Raw genomic sequence first — 19,755 nt, forward strand, 5'->3', positions numbered from 1 at the left:
ACTTACCTAATCCCTATACCTTAAAAGCAATGGGTGGTCTGACTGGGCAGAAACAGAGCAAAGCAGCAGACTGAAATGAAAAAAAGCATGACACAGTGATCCCAGAGCAAGCATTGAGAAGGGGATAGGAAGAGCCAAGGTGAAATCCCATAAAAACCACAGTGATCCTAGAGCAACACTGAGAAAGAGAAATCAAAAGCCCAAGTAAATGCCATAAAGAGCACAGTGACCTCAGAGCAACACTGAGAAGGAGATATGAAAAGCTCAGGTGAATGCCATAAAAAGGGAAACTATACCTGCAAACAATGACCACAGAAGCATCCAACATGCATGAGTAGAGAGCTCCACCATGTGTTGTCCAAAAATATTTAAAACTGTAGCAGGTTTTCCAGGCATTGAGCCTGATGTGGGTTTGCCATCGTTACCGATTACCTCTCCAGCCAATGTGAGCTGAGACCGGAGACATTGACAACTCCGGCATCTTGGTTTTGTAGTTTTATTGTAGATAAGGGGATGGGAGAAGGGAGTGAGTGGGATACTCCTTAGACTCAACTAAATAAACTTGGGATTTTATCCAGGAAAAATGTCTGTTAGCGCTACCTTGACGCCAGCCGACGCTCACTTACTCTCAGAACACACTGTAACTTGATAGAACTGCTGAATCCTTGACTTTACATCCAGAAGACCCAGGACTGTGGATTATAGAACTACTGACACTACTGTTGTAGGTTCCTGTATGGCTGCAACTCTCAACTGACACTCTGTACAATCCAGGGCCCAAACTGCAGGTGCCCCCTTTAACCTTGAACTCTTCGGGGTTCACCGACTATGTACCCCCTCAGTAACTTCAGGGTCCTCAACCTAGGTACCCCCTTTCCTCAGCTAGCTGACACTGGATCCTAGAACCTCTTCCGGAGTGGTCCCCTTTAACTTCAGGCAGACCCCCAGGGGCAATCCTCAGTACTCACGACCTGTGTAGGCTTTCCTGGGACTGGACCCCTCTTGCTCCCCACAGGTTCTCGGCACACCGGATCCCCTCAGCTCAACTCAGCACTCTCTGGATTCCCAGGTGACACCCCGAGATATCCTCTTCCTCAGACAGGAGAAGAGACAGCCGTACTCTCCTTCCTGGAACTCTGCTCCTGCCAAAAGACACAGTGTCACTCACTTACCCCAAACTTATATCCACTCCCAGAATCCTTTGCGGCATAATCTGCCTTCTGGGGTAGTTACAAGCTTGAATGTGTCCCCTGATTGGGCTTCCCACACTGCCCTATGAGAAGCCTCTCACAGGAGCCAATGGGGAGACTTCCCCTTCAGCAAACACATCTGGAACCCATGACACCCTGACTAAAAGAAATCATGGCCCTGCTGTTAGGCAGACAAGGCCCACTATACATTTACCTAGTACCTACCTGTAGGGTGCTACAAAATTATCACATTTTGCCATTAGTGAATATATAATTTCCCGAGCATTCTCAGATCACCATCTTGGAAAAGGGCTAGCCAGGAAAAACAAGCCACAGGGGTAGCAACACAACCTGCCTTTCATGCTCAGAGTATACTAGCACTGCTGCAGCCATCTTGGAAATGGTAAACACCCACAAAAAGAGAAAAGAGGTGAAAAGCAAATAGAAAGCAAAGGGAAAACACTGTCACTTACGTCAAAGCTTGTTTAACCGGTTTGCGGCAGGCAGCCCCACCTGCGCGAACCGATGTAGGTATATGTTGGTCACGCGCCTGCAGCTAGGGGCCGAGCGCACATCTTTGCCGGTGGCCTAGTGCCCCCACTCTGCAGTGGGGACACTGATGCACGGGGCTCAGTGGCTCCGATTGCCACTGGCCACTCGCGATCGCTCTCCGCTGAGAGAGAAGGATGGTCAGCTGTTGTAAACACAGCTGACCGTTCTTCTGTCTGGAATGATCACAGAGTGCCTGTAATCCTGCTATATAGGAACACATGTCTCTATGATCATTTCAAAAGCCCAACCCCCACAGTTAGAAGCACACCCTAGGGACACGTTTAACCCTTTGATCACCCACAGTGTGACAGTTTTAGTTTATTGTTACAGATCTTGCCGTGCTAAGCCATAAACCTGGGAAGGATATGTGTGAAGTGTCTTTTGTTTTTTATATATACCATATGATACATGATCGAGTCAGCAATAGAGTTTTCTCCTGGTGACATCTGCTCCGTGGATTGGCTTCTGGAGAGAGTGTTTTAACCCATGTTTCTGGGAGAGCCTGACATAATTTGGAAGGACCATTAGAGCTACTGGCTCCGGGGATTGGATGACAGTTTGTGTGGCTCTCACTAATTTATATCTGGTAAGAGGCAGTGGTGTCGGGAAAGGGCTCTGTGTGGTGCTTCCATTTCCAATCATTACCTTTACTATCTGGTAAGCATTTGGGACTTAAGGTCACTGGTGTTTCCTACTATTAACCATCTGGTGACGGTGTGCACTCCTCTGGGTAATGAAATAGCATTCAACAGTATTACGCTATGGATTGTCTATTTATCTTTACATATGACCATCACCTGTGGATGTGAGGACTTCTGATCATATTGACTGAAGGCTGAGGTTTTAAATCCGACTAGAGTTTTTGGGCGAACTCCATTCTGCTTTCCGGTAAGGAGATTTGAATGTTGGTTTAACCATCCACCATTGGAATTACTCATTTTTGGACTGTGCCTTTCTCATTTTGGACACGGACTTGTCATTACTGTGGACTATCATTAGTGTGCTTTATCTGACATTTATTTGTGGATTTAGTACCCGTTAGCGCAACTTAGCCCTTACACACACCCACAGTGTTAACCCCTTCCCTGCCAGTGACATTATTACAGTAACAGTGCATATTTTTACTGTAGTAATGTCACTGGTCCCCCCCAAAGGGGTCAAAAATGTCAGTTAGGGGTCCGATCTGTGCGCCGCAATGTCTCAGTTCCGCTAAAAATCGTAGATTGCCGCCATTACTAGTAAAAAAAACCCAATAAAAATGACATAAATCTTTCCCATAGTTAGTAGACCCAATAACTTTTGCGCAAACCAATCAAAATACACTTATTGCAATTTTTTTTGTTTTGCCAAAAATACGTAGCAGAAAACAAATTGGCCTAAAATGTTAAAAAATTAAGTTTTGTTTTTTGTTTTTCAGAATTGTCACTGTTTTTTTGTTTTATAGCGCAAAAAATAAAAATCACAGAGGTGATCAAATACCGTGAAAAGAAAGCTCTATTTGTGGGGAAAAAAAGGACATCAATTTTTTTTGGATACAACATCACATGACCACGCAATTGTCCGTTAAAGTAACACAATGCCGAATCGCAAAAATGGCCTGGTCATTAAGGGGGAAAATTCTTCCGGTCCAGAAGTGGTTAAAGCTTTCTTTGACAGGCCTGCTCCGCCAGAAAGGGGCTCCAACCATATAGCTCACGTAGAGACTGTGCAGGAAGGATTTCCACCCAGGAGAGGCTAAACCTGGCTGGGGGGATAAATGGTAAGGGATCCCTCGCGACTCCAGTCCTGATCAGGTGAGGACAAAAAAGAGAATGCTGCGAGCCAGGTCTGTCTTTGATTTATAGTTAACCAGTCCAATCAGGTTGTGGGGGCGGAGCCACATCCCATTCTATGCTGCAATGATGTGCCAGGAAATACTTGTTTAAACTTGTAAACAACAAATGTCAGAAAAAGGCCTGATCCATAATTGTTAACAACCACTTCAGATATCTTGCGTATCACAAATCAATCTTAGTGTACTTGCTCATTTATGTTTCGGTGTATTGAGCTGTTTGTTTGTTATTACACATAAAACACGTGACTTCTTGGAAAAGAGCATTACAAGGGTTCCCTAGAAGAAATGAAAGTGAAAGTGAAGAATTTGCGATTATTCATATAATGGTAAAACAGAGGAAGGATTTCATTCCTCTCCAGAGGAGCTGAACGCTGCACACTGACAGTATAGCAGGATTGGATCTCAGCTCTCCTAGGACAGGTAAGATAATCCACAGATATCATCCTCTAACTGGGGAAAACAAGAGAGATTTACTAATATATAATATATTTTATTTATTTTTTTAAATATTTCTTATATTTGAGTTTGTTTTATTGTCTGAGGGAGAGAACTTTTTCTGCATTAAAGTTAAAGAGGAAGTAAACTCTCCCCCCCCCCCCTGCAAAGGAAATGCATAATGTGCTAGTATGCATCACATACTAGCACATTATGTGACACTTACCTGCAACAAAGCCCGTGATGTCCCCACTGCTGGCCGCATCCATCTTTGCCCGTCTTCCTTCAGCGGCTGTATTACTGGCCGGGGCCGCCCTGACATCACGGCACAGGACTCTGAAGAAACGGAACGGGCGGCCGTAGGCGCCAATGACGTCATCGGCTGCATGCACTGTAAATATCTCCTAAACAGTGTAAGTTTAGGAGATATTTACAGCACCTATAGGTAGACCTTATTATAGGCTTACCTATAGGTAAAAGTAATCAAAGTGGGTTTGCAACCACTTTAAGGGCCAAGTTCACACCACAAAAACGTCCTACAGATCTGTTCCAGATGCGTTTCTGCATGCGATTTTTGAACGTGTTTTTTTATGCATTTTTGGATGCATTCCAGATGCTTGATTTCTTCCTTTTTTTGGTCATTTCAATTGCAAAACCTTTATTTTTATCAAGACAATGCTTCCAAGTCACTTTTCCTGTCAGATCACTTCCTGTTTATCCTTTAGAAGAGTCCTTTGTGTGCTGTGTAGAGAAGATGTCTGCACTGATGCATAGCTCCCAACATTTGAACTTCGGAATGAGGGACACTGAAAGAGAAAAAAAAACCTGCGGCGCTGCGGCAAACTGTGGGTGTGGCCAATCGCTTAGCAGTGGGAGGGGCTTAAGGGATAGGGTAAACAAAACCCAGACTTCCTAGTACTCATAAAATATGCTTTGATTGCTCAGCCTACCTTAAAGAAGAACTTCATTAAAATAGTCAGAGACTGCATAGCAACCAGCAACTGTTGGGACAATGAAGACTTTGGTGAGAAGTATATAATATACAGCATTGTGTATATAGTGCAGGAGAGTGTAATGTACAAAATGCAGGAAACAGGAGTATGTAATGTACAGAGTAAATGGGACAGGATCGTGTAATGTACAGAATGCAGGGGTCAGACTCTGCTCCATCCACCCCCCCAGCTCTATACACCCCAAATGCCCATCCCAGCTCCATCCCCCCCGCTCTATCCACCCCAAATGCCAATCCCAGCTCCATCCACCCCCCCAGCTCTATCCACCCCAAATGCCCACCCCAGCTCCATCCACCCCTCCCCCAGCTCCATCCACCCCCCCAGCTCCATCCACCCCCCTAGCTACATATCTCCCCCAGCTCCATCCACCCCCCCCAGCTTCATACACCCCAAATGCCCACCCCAGCTCCATACACCCCTCCCCTAGCTACATCCCCCCTCAGCTCTATCCACCCCCCAGCTACATTCACCCCCTTCCCAACCTCCCATCCCAGCTCTATCCACCCCAAACACCCACCCCAGCTCCATATACCCCAAATACCCAACAAAGCTACATCCCTCCCCCAGCTCCATCCACCCCAAATGCCCACCCCAGCTCCATACACCCCCCGGCTAAATCCCTCCCCCAGGTCCATCAGCCACCACCCCAGGCCCATCCACCCCCCCAGCTCCATACACCCCCCAGCTACATCCACCCCAAATGCCCACCCCAGCTCCATACACCCCCCGGCTAAATCCCTCCCCCAGGTCCATCAGCCACCACCCCAGGTCCATCCACCCCCCCAGCTCCATACACCCCCCAGCTACATCCACCCCAAATGCCCACCCCAGCTCCATACACCCCCTCGGCTAAATCCCTCCCCCAGGTCCATCCATCCCCCAGGTCCATCCATCCCCCCAGCTCCATACACCCCCCAGCTACATTCACCCCAGCTCCATACACCCCCTGGCTAAATCCCTCCCCCAGGTCCATCCATCCCCCCCCAGGTCCATCCATTCCCCCAGGTCCATCCATCCCCCCAGCTACATCCATCCCCCCAGCTACATCCACCCCAGCTCCATACAACCCCCCCTGGCTAAATCCCTCCCCCAGGTCCATCCATCCCTAGGTCCATCCATCCACCCCAGCTCCATGCAACCCCCCCATGGCTAAATCCCTCCCCCAGGTCCATCCATCCCCCAGGTCCATCCATCCCCCAGCTACATCCACCCCAGCTCCATACAACCCCCCCTGGCTAAATCCCTCCCCCAGGTCCATCCATCCCCCCAGCTACATCCACCCCAGCTCCATACAACCCCCCCTGGCTAAATCCCTCCCCCAGGTCCATCCAATCCCCAGGTCCATCCATCCCCCCCAGGTCCATACAACACCCCCCCTCGGCTAAATCCCTCCCCCAGGTCCATCCATCCCCCCAGGTCCATCCCCCAGGTCCATCGATCCCCCCCAGCTCCATACAACCCCCCAGCTAAATCCATCCCCCGGTCCATCCATACCCCCAGGTCCATCCCCCCAGGTCCATCCACCCCAGGTCCATCCACCCCAGCTCCATAACCCCCCCTGGCTAAATCCCTCCCCCAGGTCCATCCATCCCCCAGGTCCATCCATCCCCCCCAGCTCCATACAAACCCCCCCCCAGGTCTATCCATTCCCCCCCAGCTACATTCACCCTCTTCCCATGCTTGGAATCATGTCAGACCTCAGATCAGAGGACCGTTGTGGCAGCTCGCTCCCCGGATCCTCCTCTGTGTACAGGAAAACACAGGAAGGAGGAGGGGCGGGCTCAGTGCACTCCGCTCTCTCTCTCTCTCTGCATGTTACAGGCAGCTGAGAAGAGAGAGCGGCTGCTATTGCTCGCCGCGGTGCGGGAACCAAGCCACACCGCCATTCCGGGATTCAGCCCTGATTCGCCAGGACCCTGGGACACGGACCATTTTCAGGGACAATCCCGGCAAATCAGGGACAGTTGGGGGGTATGCTGATGGTCTTATTCATGGTGATGGCTGTGACGGTATTCACTGTCACTGGAAGTAAAAACAGATAATTAATGGTTTGAATTGCTTCAGATGGGACAGTCATATTTGTCAGCAATATCTCCATATAGAAATATTAAGATTTATTCCCATTACCATGAAATCTGTAATTCCTAAATAATGTGTGTATTACATATCCCTCAATGTCAGACAGGTTTTGCCTACTGTTTGTGGATTGGGATAATGTGTATTCCAGCTTCAATGTGAGAGAGACACACAGACTGTCACTGGCAGCCGTATCCTATTGTTTGTGTATTGGGAGGGAATGTGGATTGTGCCGTCCCATTGTCTAATGTTAATGACCTCACATTGTTCTGTCCAGATGGCTAGATAATTTGTTTAGGTTAGGGGGGAGGGATTGTGTACACTGTATGGGAATGACTGAGTGTAAAAACCCTGTTTCTATTGAATTGTGAATGTCACGTCCATTTCTCCACAAGGTCCACCTGGGCAGTAACCTTGTGGTGGAAAACTGTATAAAAGTATGTTTCTTGTTCAAAAAGAGTTAGTTCACCCTCAATCTAGAGTCCTGTCTCTCATTGGGGGAATCAGCTGCAAGGGATTGCTATGCTTGCATACTCCCTTGGATAATCACTAAGCTCTTGTAAGAGCTTTTGCCAGAGCATGTCCCTGCTTCACTCTCTGGGGAAGGAGAGGTTCACCCACGGGAACCTGGAGCCTTGTTGTAGGTCCAGGGTGGGTAGGTGACCGCGAGACCCTAACCAAGCTGTGGCAGTTCTTGGGGTCTGAAGTGGTTACAGTGTCTGGTGGAGTGCTTGGAGCCCTCAGGAAGCACTAGGAGCATCTGTCAATGGAGGTACCCGGTCAGGGTGCAGGTTGATCCGTTACAGACTCCGGACACCCCGACTGGGTATCTACGCCAAGAAGCTGCTTCCTAAGCTCTGGAACATGGGATCCGTGAATCTGGCTATAGTTACCCCAATAACTCAACAGTACAAGTTTTGGAGTCAAACCAGAATCAAACTGTATATTGAAACCCAAAGCACAAGGAGATATACACTCTGGGACAACCCCTCCCCCTTGGAGCCCATCCATACAAACATACACATCCCATAATAAGCTTACTCAAGGCAGACAGGAACAATAGAACAATGGAATGCAGGTATTCAACAATAACAAACCCCCATCCCACTAGCGAGGGTCTATGAAACACTTTTGCAATATCCTAGCAATCTGCAATATATCTTTATATATTTCCTGAGGGACACTGTTCAGAAATATTATTGTCCCAAGTGAAAGAGCCCCTCACTCTTTCAACACAAACCACACGGATAACCGGGGTAACACGAAAGGCTGAGTCTGGGGTGGTTGTACAGCGAGTCTGATTAGTGCAGACCCGACTGGGGTTCTTGGTCACCCTGTGCCCCTAATAGACACAGGGTGACTTACACATAAGAGGGGCTGGGGAAGCTGGACAAGTAGTCTCCCAACCTCCCTAACGCAATCTGGGTTCCACAAGCCCCCCAACCAAAGTGACTCACGTCACAATGGCAATTGCACCACTGAGAAACTACCTGCCCACAAGAGAAGGCATATAGCATCCACTGTTGATGGAGCCTATCATTGTCCAGATACAGCCTTCCATGCTTCATCTTGTTCAGATGTGCATGTGACCAGAAAAGGATTATGGGAGGACCATTGGAGGAGTTCAAATAAAATTGTATTCCTTTTTCTGTCACTGTACTGGGGTCCAGTGTATTTTTTATGCTTTTTTGATGCATTACAGTACAGTTTCTGTGCAGAAAAAATGCAGAATGTTGAACTTTTGTTTTCTGGAATTGACTGCAGTGGTGTTAACTATGCCATTGGAACCCATGTAACCTACTTCCATGCTTTTTTATGGTATCAGGACAATATCCCCATGGACAATATCCCCCCAGACATTATCCCCCGGGACAATATCCCCCCGGAAAACATCCCCCTGGATATAATCCCCCCCGGGACAACATCCCCCCAGATAATATCCCCTCGGGACAACATCCCCCGGGCAAATCCCCCGGGACAATATCCCCCCCGGAAAACATCCCCCTGGACATAGGGTTAGGGTTAGAGGGGGGATATTGTCCGCGGGGATATTGTCCGCGAGGATATTGTCCGGGGGGGATGTTATCCAGGGGGGATATTGTTCCGGGGGGATGTTGTCCGGGGGGATGTTGTCCGGGGGGATATTGTCCGGGGGATATTGTCCTAGAATCCTTTTTTATGCAGAAAAAAGGCACTGCCCTGTATGTGCTGAGAACTCGCCTTGGGGCTAGGTTTACACATATGCAAATTGGATGTATTTTGAACTGCATCCAATTCGCATGACATGTTAAAGAACATTGCTTTCTATAGTGCCTGTTCACACATGTTCGGTGCAGCCAGAGTGCAGACCCAGTGCAATTTGAAAAAAGAGTCCTGTCAGTTTTCTGAGCAGTGCAGCCTGGCTCAGGTGTGAATTCAGGCCCATTAACTTCTATGGTAGGTTGACCAGACATCCCCGGTTTCCGGGGATAATCCCCAGACTGAGGACACTGTCCCCGGAACAAGTCTGTTCCCAGATTGGATTGGAATTGCCCAGGCAATTTCGAAGACAGTCAATGCAGAATTAAAAAAAAAAAAAACAATTCTGAATTACACACCTCCGCTCCGTCTGCTGCTACTACCATGGGGGGGGGGGGGTGAATTTTTTTCCATGATCTTCACCCCTTTCTGATGATCATGTGCTGGTTGGAGCGGAGGGACTATTTCTTCAGTTTCGGGTGCATGCCTATTCCGCTCCTGCTCACATGTTCTTCTGCCTTCAAATCCCAGCTAGTCGCCTGCCTATCTCCTTGCCTTCCCCGACGGAGTGATATTCCTCCTCTCCTCATCCAGTAGTAGTGGGGGCCCGGAGAGTGAGAGGCTGTGAGGTGGGCGGCGGGGACGACAGGCAGAGAGAGGCAGCTGAGCTCAGCTGACAGTGTCCAGCAGCAGGAACAGAGGGAAAGTGGATCCCATTGTGGGGCTGCCAGTGCCTTCAAGGCTTCAACACCGGTGTGCTTTGGGGGTGTCTGTGAATAGACTACATTGCACTGTGTCTGTCTCTCTGGCATCATGGATTGTATCATAACTCACAGGCAGGGGGCGCTCTATCATGGCTCTGTCTGGCAGTGTTCTGTCACAGTGGTCATAGGTTAACAAAATCAGCACCCAGCCGCCAAGTAATGTGATACACTGTGACAGAGTCAGTCAGAGCCATAATAGAGTGCCCCCTGCCTGTGAGTTATCATAATGATGATCTTAACTGGTTGCTGACCGTCCCATAGCATATTTACTGCTACAGGGCGGTCATGCTGCACAGGATCATGTATATATTAGTGATCCTGCATTTCTGGGTATCGGAGCCGATCAGCGGGTCCCCCGGGTTGATGTCCACTTGTACCAATCAATCATTCTGTACACAGGCAGAAGGGTGGTCTATGTAAACAAGGCAGATCGTCGTTCTGTCATTCTAGAAGACATTAATCCTGTGTTCCTGCAAGGGACAGGGATCTATGCCTTCCCTTTAGTAAAAGCACCTGCCACACAGTGAGAAAACACTTGTTAGGCACACATTTAATCCTTTAATTGGCCTAGATGTTAACCATTTCCAAACAAGTGTCATTAGTACAATGGCAGTGCATATTTTTAGCACTGATCACTGTATTAATGTCACTGTTTCCCACAAAAAGTCGGATTTGACCGCCGCAGTCCTGCTATAAGTCGCTGACTGCTGCTATTACTAGTAAAAAAAAAAAAAAATGTCCCCGGATTTCATTTTAAAAATCTGGTCACCTTATTCTATGGGAACACTTCTGAATTGCCTATGTCATTCAGTTGTGAACAGGATAAAATCCTGAGCTGATCCTGATCAAAAACTGACCTGAAACGCTGAACAACTACTTTGTCCATTAGCCATGAAGACTGAGCTTCAATTCGCACTGCGTGTGTGAGCCCAGCCTCAAAGAGTACTATCATTTACATTATCTGGGAGTAGGGATGAAATGGGAAGACACGGGTCCATTGGAACCCCAACTTAATTGCGGTTACCCTGACCCAGCGTAATAATGTGGAAATTCGCCCACCATTATATAATGTAATGATAATTCTCTGCAAGGCTTTTCAATATATCTTAGGAAATTAGGTGTAAAATAATTATTTTGGGGTATCCTTATACCACTTTTTGCAAAAGAAAAAAAGAAGCTGTTGGGGAAAAAACAATTGTTGCTAATTTAAACGGCAGGTTCATTTTATTCCCAAACATTTTAAGCCTCTAGGGCTCATTTACACATGAGATGGGGGGGGGTGTAAAACCACATGGTTGGGCCACATTTTTACTACCCTGCAGCTGCAGATCCCAGAGAGGTAAAGAAGCAGAAATTATACCCCGTCTCATTCGGATTGCACTACCACCTGTTGAACATGGCCAATGCAAGAGAATGGGGCTGTGCTGCAACTGCCCTGCAATTGTGGGTAATGCACGTGGTTGTGGCTGGCGGTGCAGCATTTACAGGGTTAAAACATATCGCTTTTGACAGGTACCCTTCTCCACTTCTGGGAGACTGCACTGCCGTGCCGTCCCTCGGAAGTTCGGCCCCCCTTCTCCTTCCTCTGCTGCCAGCCCAGTTAAAAAGCGCAGCATGCTTCGCACATGTGCAGTAGGAAACGGCTGTGAAGCTAAGGGGCTTCACTGCCGGTTTCCCTTACTATGAATGGTGGCGACAGCACCCGAGAGCCAACATCAGCTGGGGTGCTGATACTGCAGGAACCTTGGAAAGGTAAGTGTCCATATATTAAAAGTGAACAGTATTTGTAGCTGCTGACATTTTTATATTCCGGTGGGGGGGGGGGGGGGGGGGGTTGGAGCTCCTTTTTAAAAACATTTACTTACATGGCTGGAAATCCCTGACCATGTAAGCAAGAGGGTGGGGTGGTGATCACATCACTGACCAAATAAGGCCATGTTTATACTTGTCATCACATCCCCACCACCTTGTATATAAACCTAATGTCAGCTCAGGCAGTCATGTGTGGCACAAGCAGATGGGTAATGGTATACATTTTTTTTTCTTCAAAGTTCAGTGGGCGATGATCAGTAGTGGGCAACATTCATCATGATTGTTGCTGGATGTACAACTCTTGAATTTTTGGGATTTTTTCTAATAGATTGCAGATCTGCCACCCCCCCCCCCCCCCCCTCCCCAATCTTCAAGAGATATTGCAGATACTCACACATTTATTAGGCCAGGGTTGTAGGAAAAAGGCCCTTGTCTTCATCAACATGGGGGGGCCCATGTTGAGGGCATGTGGCCTAGTACAGTACAGGAGGCCATCTGCCCCAGTTTCCTGCATGCTCAGATTAACCACTTGAGCTCTGGAAGGTTTTAAGTCCTTCATGACCAGGCCATCTTTTTGCTATTTGGCACTGCGTTACTTTAACTGGCAATTGCATGGTCATGCAGCACTGTACCAAAATGAAATATATATACATTTTGTCACACCAACAGAGCTTTCTTTTGGTGATATTTGAGCACTGAGTTTTTATTTTTTATTATAAATGTAGCACACTACAATGTAGGTGATAGGTAAAAAGCATAGTGGGCCTTGTCTGCCTAACAGCAGGGCCATGAATTCAGCTGGTTGTCATGTCTCCCAGGTGTGTCTGCTGAGAGGGGAGTTTCCCCACTGGCTCCATGAGAGGATTCTCATTGGGCAGTGGAGGAAACCCAATCAAAGGCACATTCAGGCCTGTATCTACCCCAGAAGGAAGATTCTGCCGCAGAGGATTCTGGGAGTGGGTATAAGTTTGAGGGAAACGCATGACGCAGCGTCTTTGGCGGGAAGCAGAGTCCCAGGAGGGAGAGTATGGCTATCTCTCCTCCTGTCAGAAGGATCGGTTGTCTCGGATGGCTGCCTGAGAATACAGAGTGAGCTGAGCTGCAGAGAGGATCCGGTGTGCCGAGGACCAGCGGAGAAAGAGGGGTTCAGTTCCAGAAAAGCCTTCCAAGGTCATGAGTACTGTAAACTGCCCCTGGGGGTCTGCCTAGTGTAGAGGGGACTACTCCAGTGAAGGTCCCAGGGATCCAGGAGCCAGCTAGTGTAAAAGGGGTGCCTAGTCAAAGGACCCTGAAGTGTTAAAAGGGGTGCCTAGTCAGAGGACCCTGAAGTGTAAAGGGGGCGCCAGCAGTTGGGCCCTGAAGAGTTAAGTTTACAGCATGCAGTGTACAATGTTAAGTGTTGCAGCAGCACAAGCAGTTACAAGGAGCTACCTCAGTCAGTGAAGGGCTGGAGAGAGCTGTTCACTGGACTTTTGAGCTAAACAGAGTGTCAGGAGTCAAGTGTACTACAGTCCTGGATCTTCTGAGTTAACCTGTGTGTTAAAGTCGAAGTTCTAGCACAGTTCAGCAAAACAGTATCTTCAAGCGCCAGGAAGCGTTGGCCGGCATTCTGCTGGCGTCAAGACAGCGCTAACAGGCATTTTTTCTGTACAGTGTCCCAGTTAAACCTAGTTGAGCCAGAGGAGTATCCCACTCATTCCCTTCTCGCATCCCCTTCATAAAATAAACAAAACAAACCAAAGATGCCGGAAGGGTCATTGTCTCAGTTCTCACACTTGAGTTCACAACTTAAATGTGTTGGAATTGTAACAATGGCAGACCCATATCAGGCCCAATGCCTGGAAATACTGCTACATAAAAATGAAAAAATATTGAAAATTTGTGAAAACAAAAAACAATATTTTCTACTTTCTATTATAAAACTGCTACATGTAATGTAAAAAAAAAAAAAACCCAATACGTGTAAATTAATTGGTTTGTGTGAAAGTTATATCATCTACACACAATGATTGATATATATACTGGCATTTTTACAGCTATGATGCTATATGGGTAATGGCGGCGATCAATGACTTACAGTGGGACTGTGATAGTGCAGAGGGCAATCTGGTGCTAGCTAACACTGGCTGGAAAGGTGCACTAACTGACTAACTGACATGTACATCATCAGTGACCTTTATACTGTGACCTGTGCTAATAATGTACACTGTCGCTGTACTAATGACATTGGCTGGGAACATCTAGGGGTAATCAAGGGGTAATTGTGTGCTTAACAATGTGTAATGTGTGTAATGCGTGCTGCTTTTACTTTTATTTATGGCTGTTAATTCTCCATGCCAGAGAATGTCGCCTACATGTACTCCAGGGGGGGGGGGGGTGGAAAGTGGTTAAAGAGTAACTAAACACACTAAAGAAGTTACAGTCAAGGCATGCTATGATTCATAACTGTCACAGTTGATTGCGCTCCCAACTGAACTGGCAAGCCATCAAATGTTTGGTGTCATAGCTGATCACTTGTGCAGCAGCATGATGACTGTAGATTAAACAAAGGCTAAGATGGAAGCTTCCTTGACTAAAAAGGTTAGGAAAGTTTAGTTCTGATTTCGGAGTCTGGTATGGATTTGGGGAAGTACCCTGTGATGTATGTTTTTGCATGGTGCATCCCCTTAATATCCGTAAAACATCCAAAGGTTCCCCCTTAAAATCCATACCAGATCTGAAGGGTCTGGGATTGATTTTGATGGAGATCCCATATCATTTTTTGGGGATGGAAAGGCCTCATCCCCAAATTTCTTGCCTTGTGGATGTGAGGGTCTACAGGAGGGACTTATTGCTTGTAATCTGGAAACCTCCTTTAAAATAAGGTGCGCCCAGATAGCCACCCATTCCCCTCCCCCTTCCACATGAATGAATATGGGGTACTTAGTGGCCCATATTACTCATTCACAAAAAAAGCATAAATGGTAACTAAAACACACACACCGTTGAAAAAAATTCTTTTAAAATTTTTCCACAATGTAAATTCAGTGTCAATCACATCGTCCAGAGATTTAGATCCATCATCAATCCCGATAAACGTCTCGCCGACAACCAGGACCGACGATCATCAGTCACCAAACTCTCCCTGCAAATGACTTTTTCCTAGCCAGCAGCTGAATGTCAACAAAGCGGTCCAAATATGACCAAATATGGTTTTGATCCTATGTGATCATTTGTTTAGAAACAAAAGCAGCCAAGGGACCGGAACTGTCAATTAGCAGCATTGTTTTTTTCTTTTAAATGTCAGTTTTTCTGGAGTGGGCCACTAAGTGGTGCACCACTTCACCTACAGGTTTAGGGATTCCCCCAAGCATGTTATTTAAAAAAATTGTGTATATGTAATGATGCCCTTTAAGATTTATTAAAAGAATGGTACTTATACATTTTTTTTTGTATTGGTACGTGTCCTCCAAGCAATTCCCAGCTTTGGATACTGTTTTTTTTTTTTTTTTTTTTTCATCAAAACCTTGAAAATTGACCTTGAAAAGGGTCAGAAAATAATAAGCATATAGACTTCAATATGTTCTGAGTTTGTGGATTTTCTGAAGTGTTCAGCAATAGAGATGGCCTTGCAGTTCGTGGCAAATTTTGCTTGTTCGCTACCCACCAAATTTCCAGACACATGGCGTAGTTCACAGTGGCCATATTTGTTTACATTGGGGAGAACTTTGATCTGAGACAGAGCCGTCAGGTGGAACAGGACAGCCAATTGAAACATTCCAGCACATGGACAGTCCCCTTACCCTATAAATAGACCCAATCTGGTGGCCATTTCACATTCCGCTTTCTGCCAGTGTAGGGAGAGTTTGCTAGACACAAATAGCGCTGTGAAGATCCACAAAAGTCCTTTTGAGGGCTGGTATTTCGGTATATGTCTAATATCTTTTGAGCTTAGGGAGGGGTATCCTGTGTTTGCTTTAGGGGCAGTTAGAGATCGGCTGCAGTCACACAGAAATCGCTCTGTCAATGTCCACAAAAGTCATTTAAAATGCTCCAATATCGTTTTAATGTCTATTACAGTCTCTTTACTATAGGGCCAGGTATCCTGTGGTTGCTTTAGGGGCAGTTAGAGATCGGCTGCAGTCACACAGAAATCGCTTTGTCAATGTCCACAAAAGTCATTTAAAATGCTCCAATGTCGTTTTAATGTCTATTACAGTCTCTTTACTATAGGGCAGGTATCCTGTGGTTTCTGTAGGGGCAGTTAGAGATCGGCTGCAGTCACACACAAATTGCTCTGTTAATGTCCACAAAAGTCATGTAAAGGACTGCAAATTTTTTGGTATTGCTGTGCAGTGCACTAAAAGGGCGGGGGGGGGGGGGGGGTAATCCACAGTATAATATACTTTGTAGAAAGCATATTATAGTGGATTAGTACTATTATTGTGCACTGTGCAGCATTGTGACAGGTGTGGTGGTGAGACTGGGCGTTTCTGCAACAACACTACACACAGTGCCAAAAGCACTTATAATGTATTATAACTGGTGTGATAGACCAATTCCCCCCCCCCCCCTCCCCATGCCACATATTGAAGTGGGGTGTTATCTGAGTAAACTTTTTCAAGTGTATTTGTGTCATGCAACAATACTGCCTAGTTTGCTGAATGGTGTGCTACACCAATGCCACATATTGAAGTGGGGTGTTATTTAACAATATAATTTCCTAAGAGTGTATTTTAGTCCTGCAAACATTTGGCCTCTTTCGCTGTGTTAACCCTGCTACACACAGTGACAACAGATACTGGCCAATTATTTGTAGAACTGGTGTAATAAACCTGTGCGCCCCCCCCCCCCATGCCACATATTGAAGTGGGGTGTTCTCTGAGTAAACTTTTTCAAGTGTATTTGTGTCATGCAACAATATTGCCTAGTTTGCTGAGTGAAGTCTGGTACACACAGCGCCTAACTCACTGGCCAATTTTTTGAACTGGTGTGCTACACCAATGCTCCCCCCCCCCCCAAAGCCACATATTGAAGTGGGCTTGTATTAATGTGTCCATTGCTGACACCAGTGTTGCCATCTGCAGCATTTGCAGTCAACGCATAAGTCGCTGTAAGCCCAACACTCACCTAGGGACAACCACCTTAAGAAGGCACCTGAAATCCCATCACCAAGCCCAGTGGGAGCAAAACTGCCAGAACCCACAAAGCCACACTCCATGCTCTCACCGTCCAGTCTCTTCTCCTTCTCCTCCCCCTTCTCCTTCTCCTGTCTACTCACAGTTGTCCAACACTCCACTTTCAATGATGCCGTTGTCACGTTTTTCTGATAAAAGGCAGGCTTCTGTGGCTCAAATGTTGGAGCGTAAAAAAAGGTGTCAGTTCAACCCATGTGAGCTCATGTTTGCGGCCTAAACAGGCCGCCACCAACTTGTGTATACTGTGAACGCCTACTGTACCTCTAGCAATCATATACTACGTTCTTTGCTGTCAGTTTAACCCATGTGAGCTCATGTTTGCGGCCTAAATAGCCCGCCACCAACTTGTGTATACTGTGAACGCCTACTGTACCTCTAGCAATCATGTACTACGTTCTTTGCTGTCATTTCAACCCATGTGAGCTCATGTTTGCGGCCTAAACAGGCCGCCACCAACTTGTGTATACTATGAACACCTACTGTACCTCTAGCAATCATATACTACGTTCTTTACTGTCAGTTCAACCCATGTGAGCTCATGTTTGCGGCCTAAACAGGCCGCCACCAACTTTTGTATACTGTGAACGCCTACTGTACCTCTAGCCATCATATACTACGTTCTTTACTGTCAGTTCAACCCATGTGAGCTCATGTTTGCGGTCTAATCAGGCCGCCACCAACTTGTGTATACTGTGAACGCCTACTGTACCTCTAGCAATCATATACTACTAAGTTATCTGCTCAGCATGGTGTACACAGAGCCTACGTGTGCTGCTGAGCAGATAACTTCTACTGTCTGATTGGTAGGTGGGAGTGGTTAATGCAAATTACCCACAGAACTGCAGAGCTGATCACATGCTGAAGTGTCATGCTGTATTTATTCTTTTCTAATATATATATATTGTGCAGAATGAAATGTAAAGTCTTTAATATATATGTGCATTATGAATACATAGTACATTGAATACAACATTTAAATGGATTTTATTGTTCATGACAGAATTCATCACAATAATGTGAAAAGGCAGTTGTTATGGGCTGGCAGCAGTGACTGCCGGCAACCCACTCAGATGCGACTCGCAACCCACCAGTGGGTCATGACCCACTGTTTGGGAAGTCCTGTCCTAACAGACTGAAGTAGGGAGGGGCGAAGTCTCTGCACCCCAAGGGCTGTCCATGGGGCACATGCGCAGTAGCGCAATCCCACGGACACAGGAACTGGATGCAGAGACACTTGCATTTTATTATTATAGATACTTTTACAAGTGTATTTGTGTCCTGCAACAATATTGCCTCTTCTGCTGAGTTAAGTCTGATACACACAGTGTCAAACTCACTGGCCAATTTTTTGAACAACTGGTGTCATAAACCAGTGGCCCCCCCATACCACATATTTGAAGTGGGGTGTTATCTGAGTATACTTTTACAAGTGTATTTGTGTCCTGCAACAATATTGCCTCTTCTGCTGAGTTAAGTCTGATACACACGGTGCCAAACTCACTGGCCAATTTTTTGAACAATTGGTGTGATAAACCAGTGGCCCCCCAATAGCACATATTGAAGCGGGGTGTTATTTAACAGTATACTTTTTTTAAGATTGTATTTTAGTCCTGCAAAAATTTGGCCTCTTTTGCTGTGTTAACTGTGCTACACACATTGACAACAGATACTGGCCAATTATTTGTAGAACTGGTGTGATAAACCTGTGGCCCCCCAATACCACAGATTGAAGCGGGGTGTTATCTACACAGACACATGGTCTAGCAAACACGGGCAGGGAAACTATATAATTTTTACTGCCCACTGGGTGAACCTTCTGACGGCCGTTAAGCATGCAACCCGTGGCACCCGTGTAGATTTGGTTGTACCGCCACGGATTGCAAGCAGGCCTGCCTCTTCTTCTCCTCCTCCTCCATCCTCCCTCTCCTCCTCGGCTGACTCCTCCTCTTCCACTGCTACCGTCTCTTCTCCTGCGCCACCCAAGATCCCCAGAACCTATTCCACATGCCAGGTGAGACGTTGCCATGCTGTGCTGTGTCTGTTGTGCCTGGAAGCCAAGAGCCACACTGGTCCTGCACTCCTTTCAGCTTTGCGTTCACAGGCAGATCAGTGGCTGACACCGCTAAATTTGTCAGTTGGTAAAGTGGTGTGCGACAACGGTGCCAATCTGCTGAGCGTGCTGAAACAGGGCAAAATAACACACGTGCCATGCATGGCACACGTCCTGAACTTGGTGGTGCAGCGATTCTTTGCCAAATACCCTGGGGTCCAGGACATCTTGCGGCAGGCCAGGAAAAATCTCGGGCCATTTCCAAAGATCTTACACAGCCATGGCTCGCTTTGCTGAGATTCAGCGGCGACACAACCTGCCCCTTAGGCGTCTTATTTGCAACTGCCCGACGCGATGGAACTCAACGTTGCATATGCTCGATAGGCTGCTCCTGCAGAAACATGCAGTTAATGGCTACCTGTTCGAACTCGGAGGCAGGACAGGTTCTGGGGAGCTTGGGTTTTTTTCACCTCGTCAGTGGCTGCTCATGCAGGACGCATGCAGACTTCTGCGGCCATTCGATGAGATCACCAAACTGGTCAGTAACGGCCAGGGCACCATAAGTGACATCATACCTTACGCCTTCTTTCTGGAGCGTTCATTGCGTCATATCA

General features: G+C 46.9%; 2 protein-coding genes across 2 annotated transcripts in view; both read left to right on the forward strand.

Moving 5' to 3' along the window:
• LOC309558510 (uncharacterized protein) overlaps positions 1 to 19,755 on the forward strand; it is a gene marked incomplete at both ends in the record, with an annotated part of 400,563 nt that overhangs the window by 209,192 nt on the left and 171,616 nt on the right. The gene's annotated exons all lie outside the window — the stretch shown is intronic.
• Positions 3,940 to 19,755, forward strand: part of LOC309557490 (interferon-induced very large GTPase 1-like) — a 91,691-nt gene continuing 75,875 nt past the window's right edge. Inside the window, exon 1 of the mRNA XM_082260215.1 lies at positions 3,940 to 3,996. The gene's annotated coding sequence lies outside the window, so the exon portion shown is untranslated. The remainder of the gene's footprint in view (positions 3,997 to 19,755) is intronic.

Source organism: Pelophylax lessonae, assembly GCF_965119305.1.
Source record: "Pelophylax lessonae genome assembly, chromosome: 6".
In the NCBI taxonomy this organism is placed as follows: Eukaryota; Metazoa; Chordata; class Amphibia; order Anura; family Ranidae; genus Pelophylax; species Pelophylax lessonae.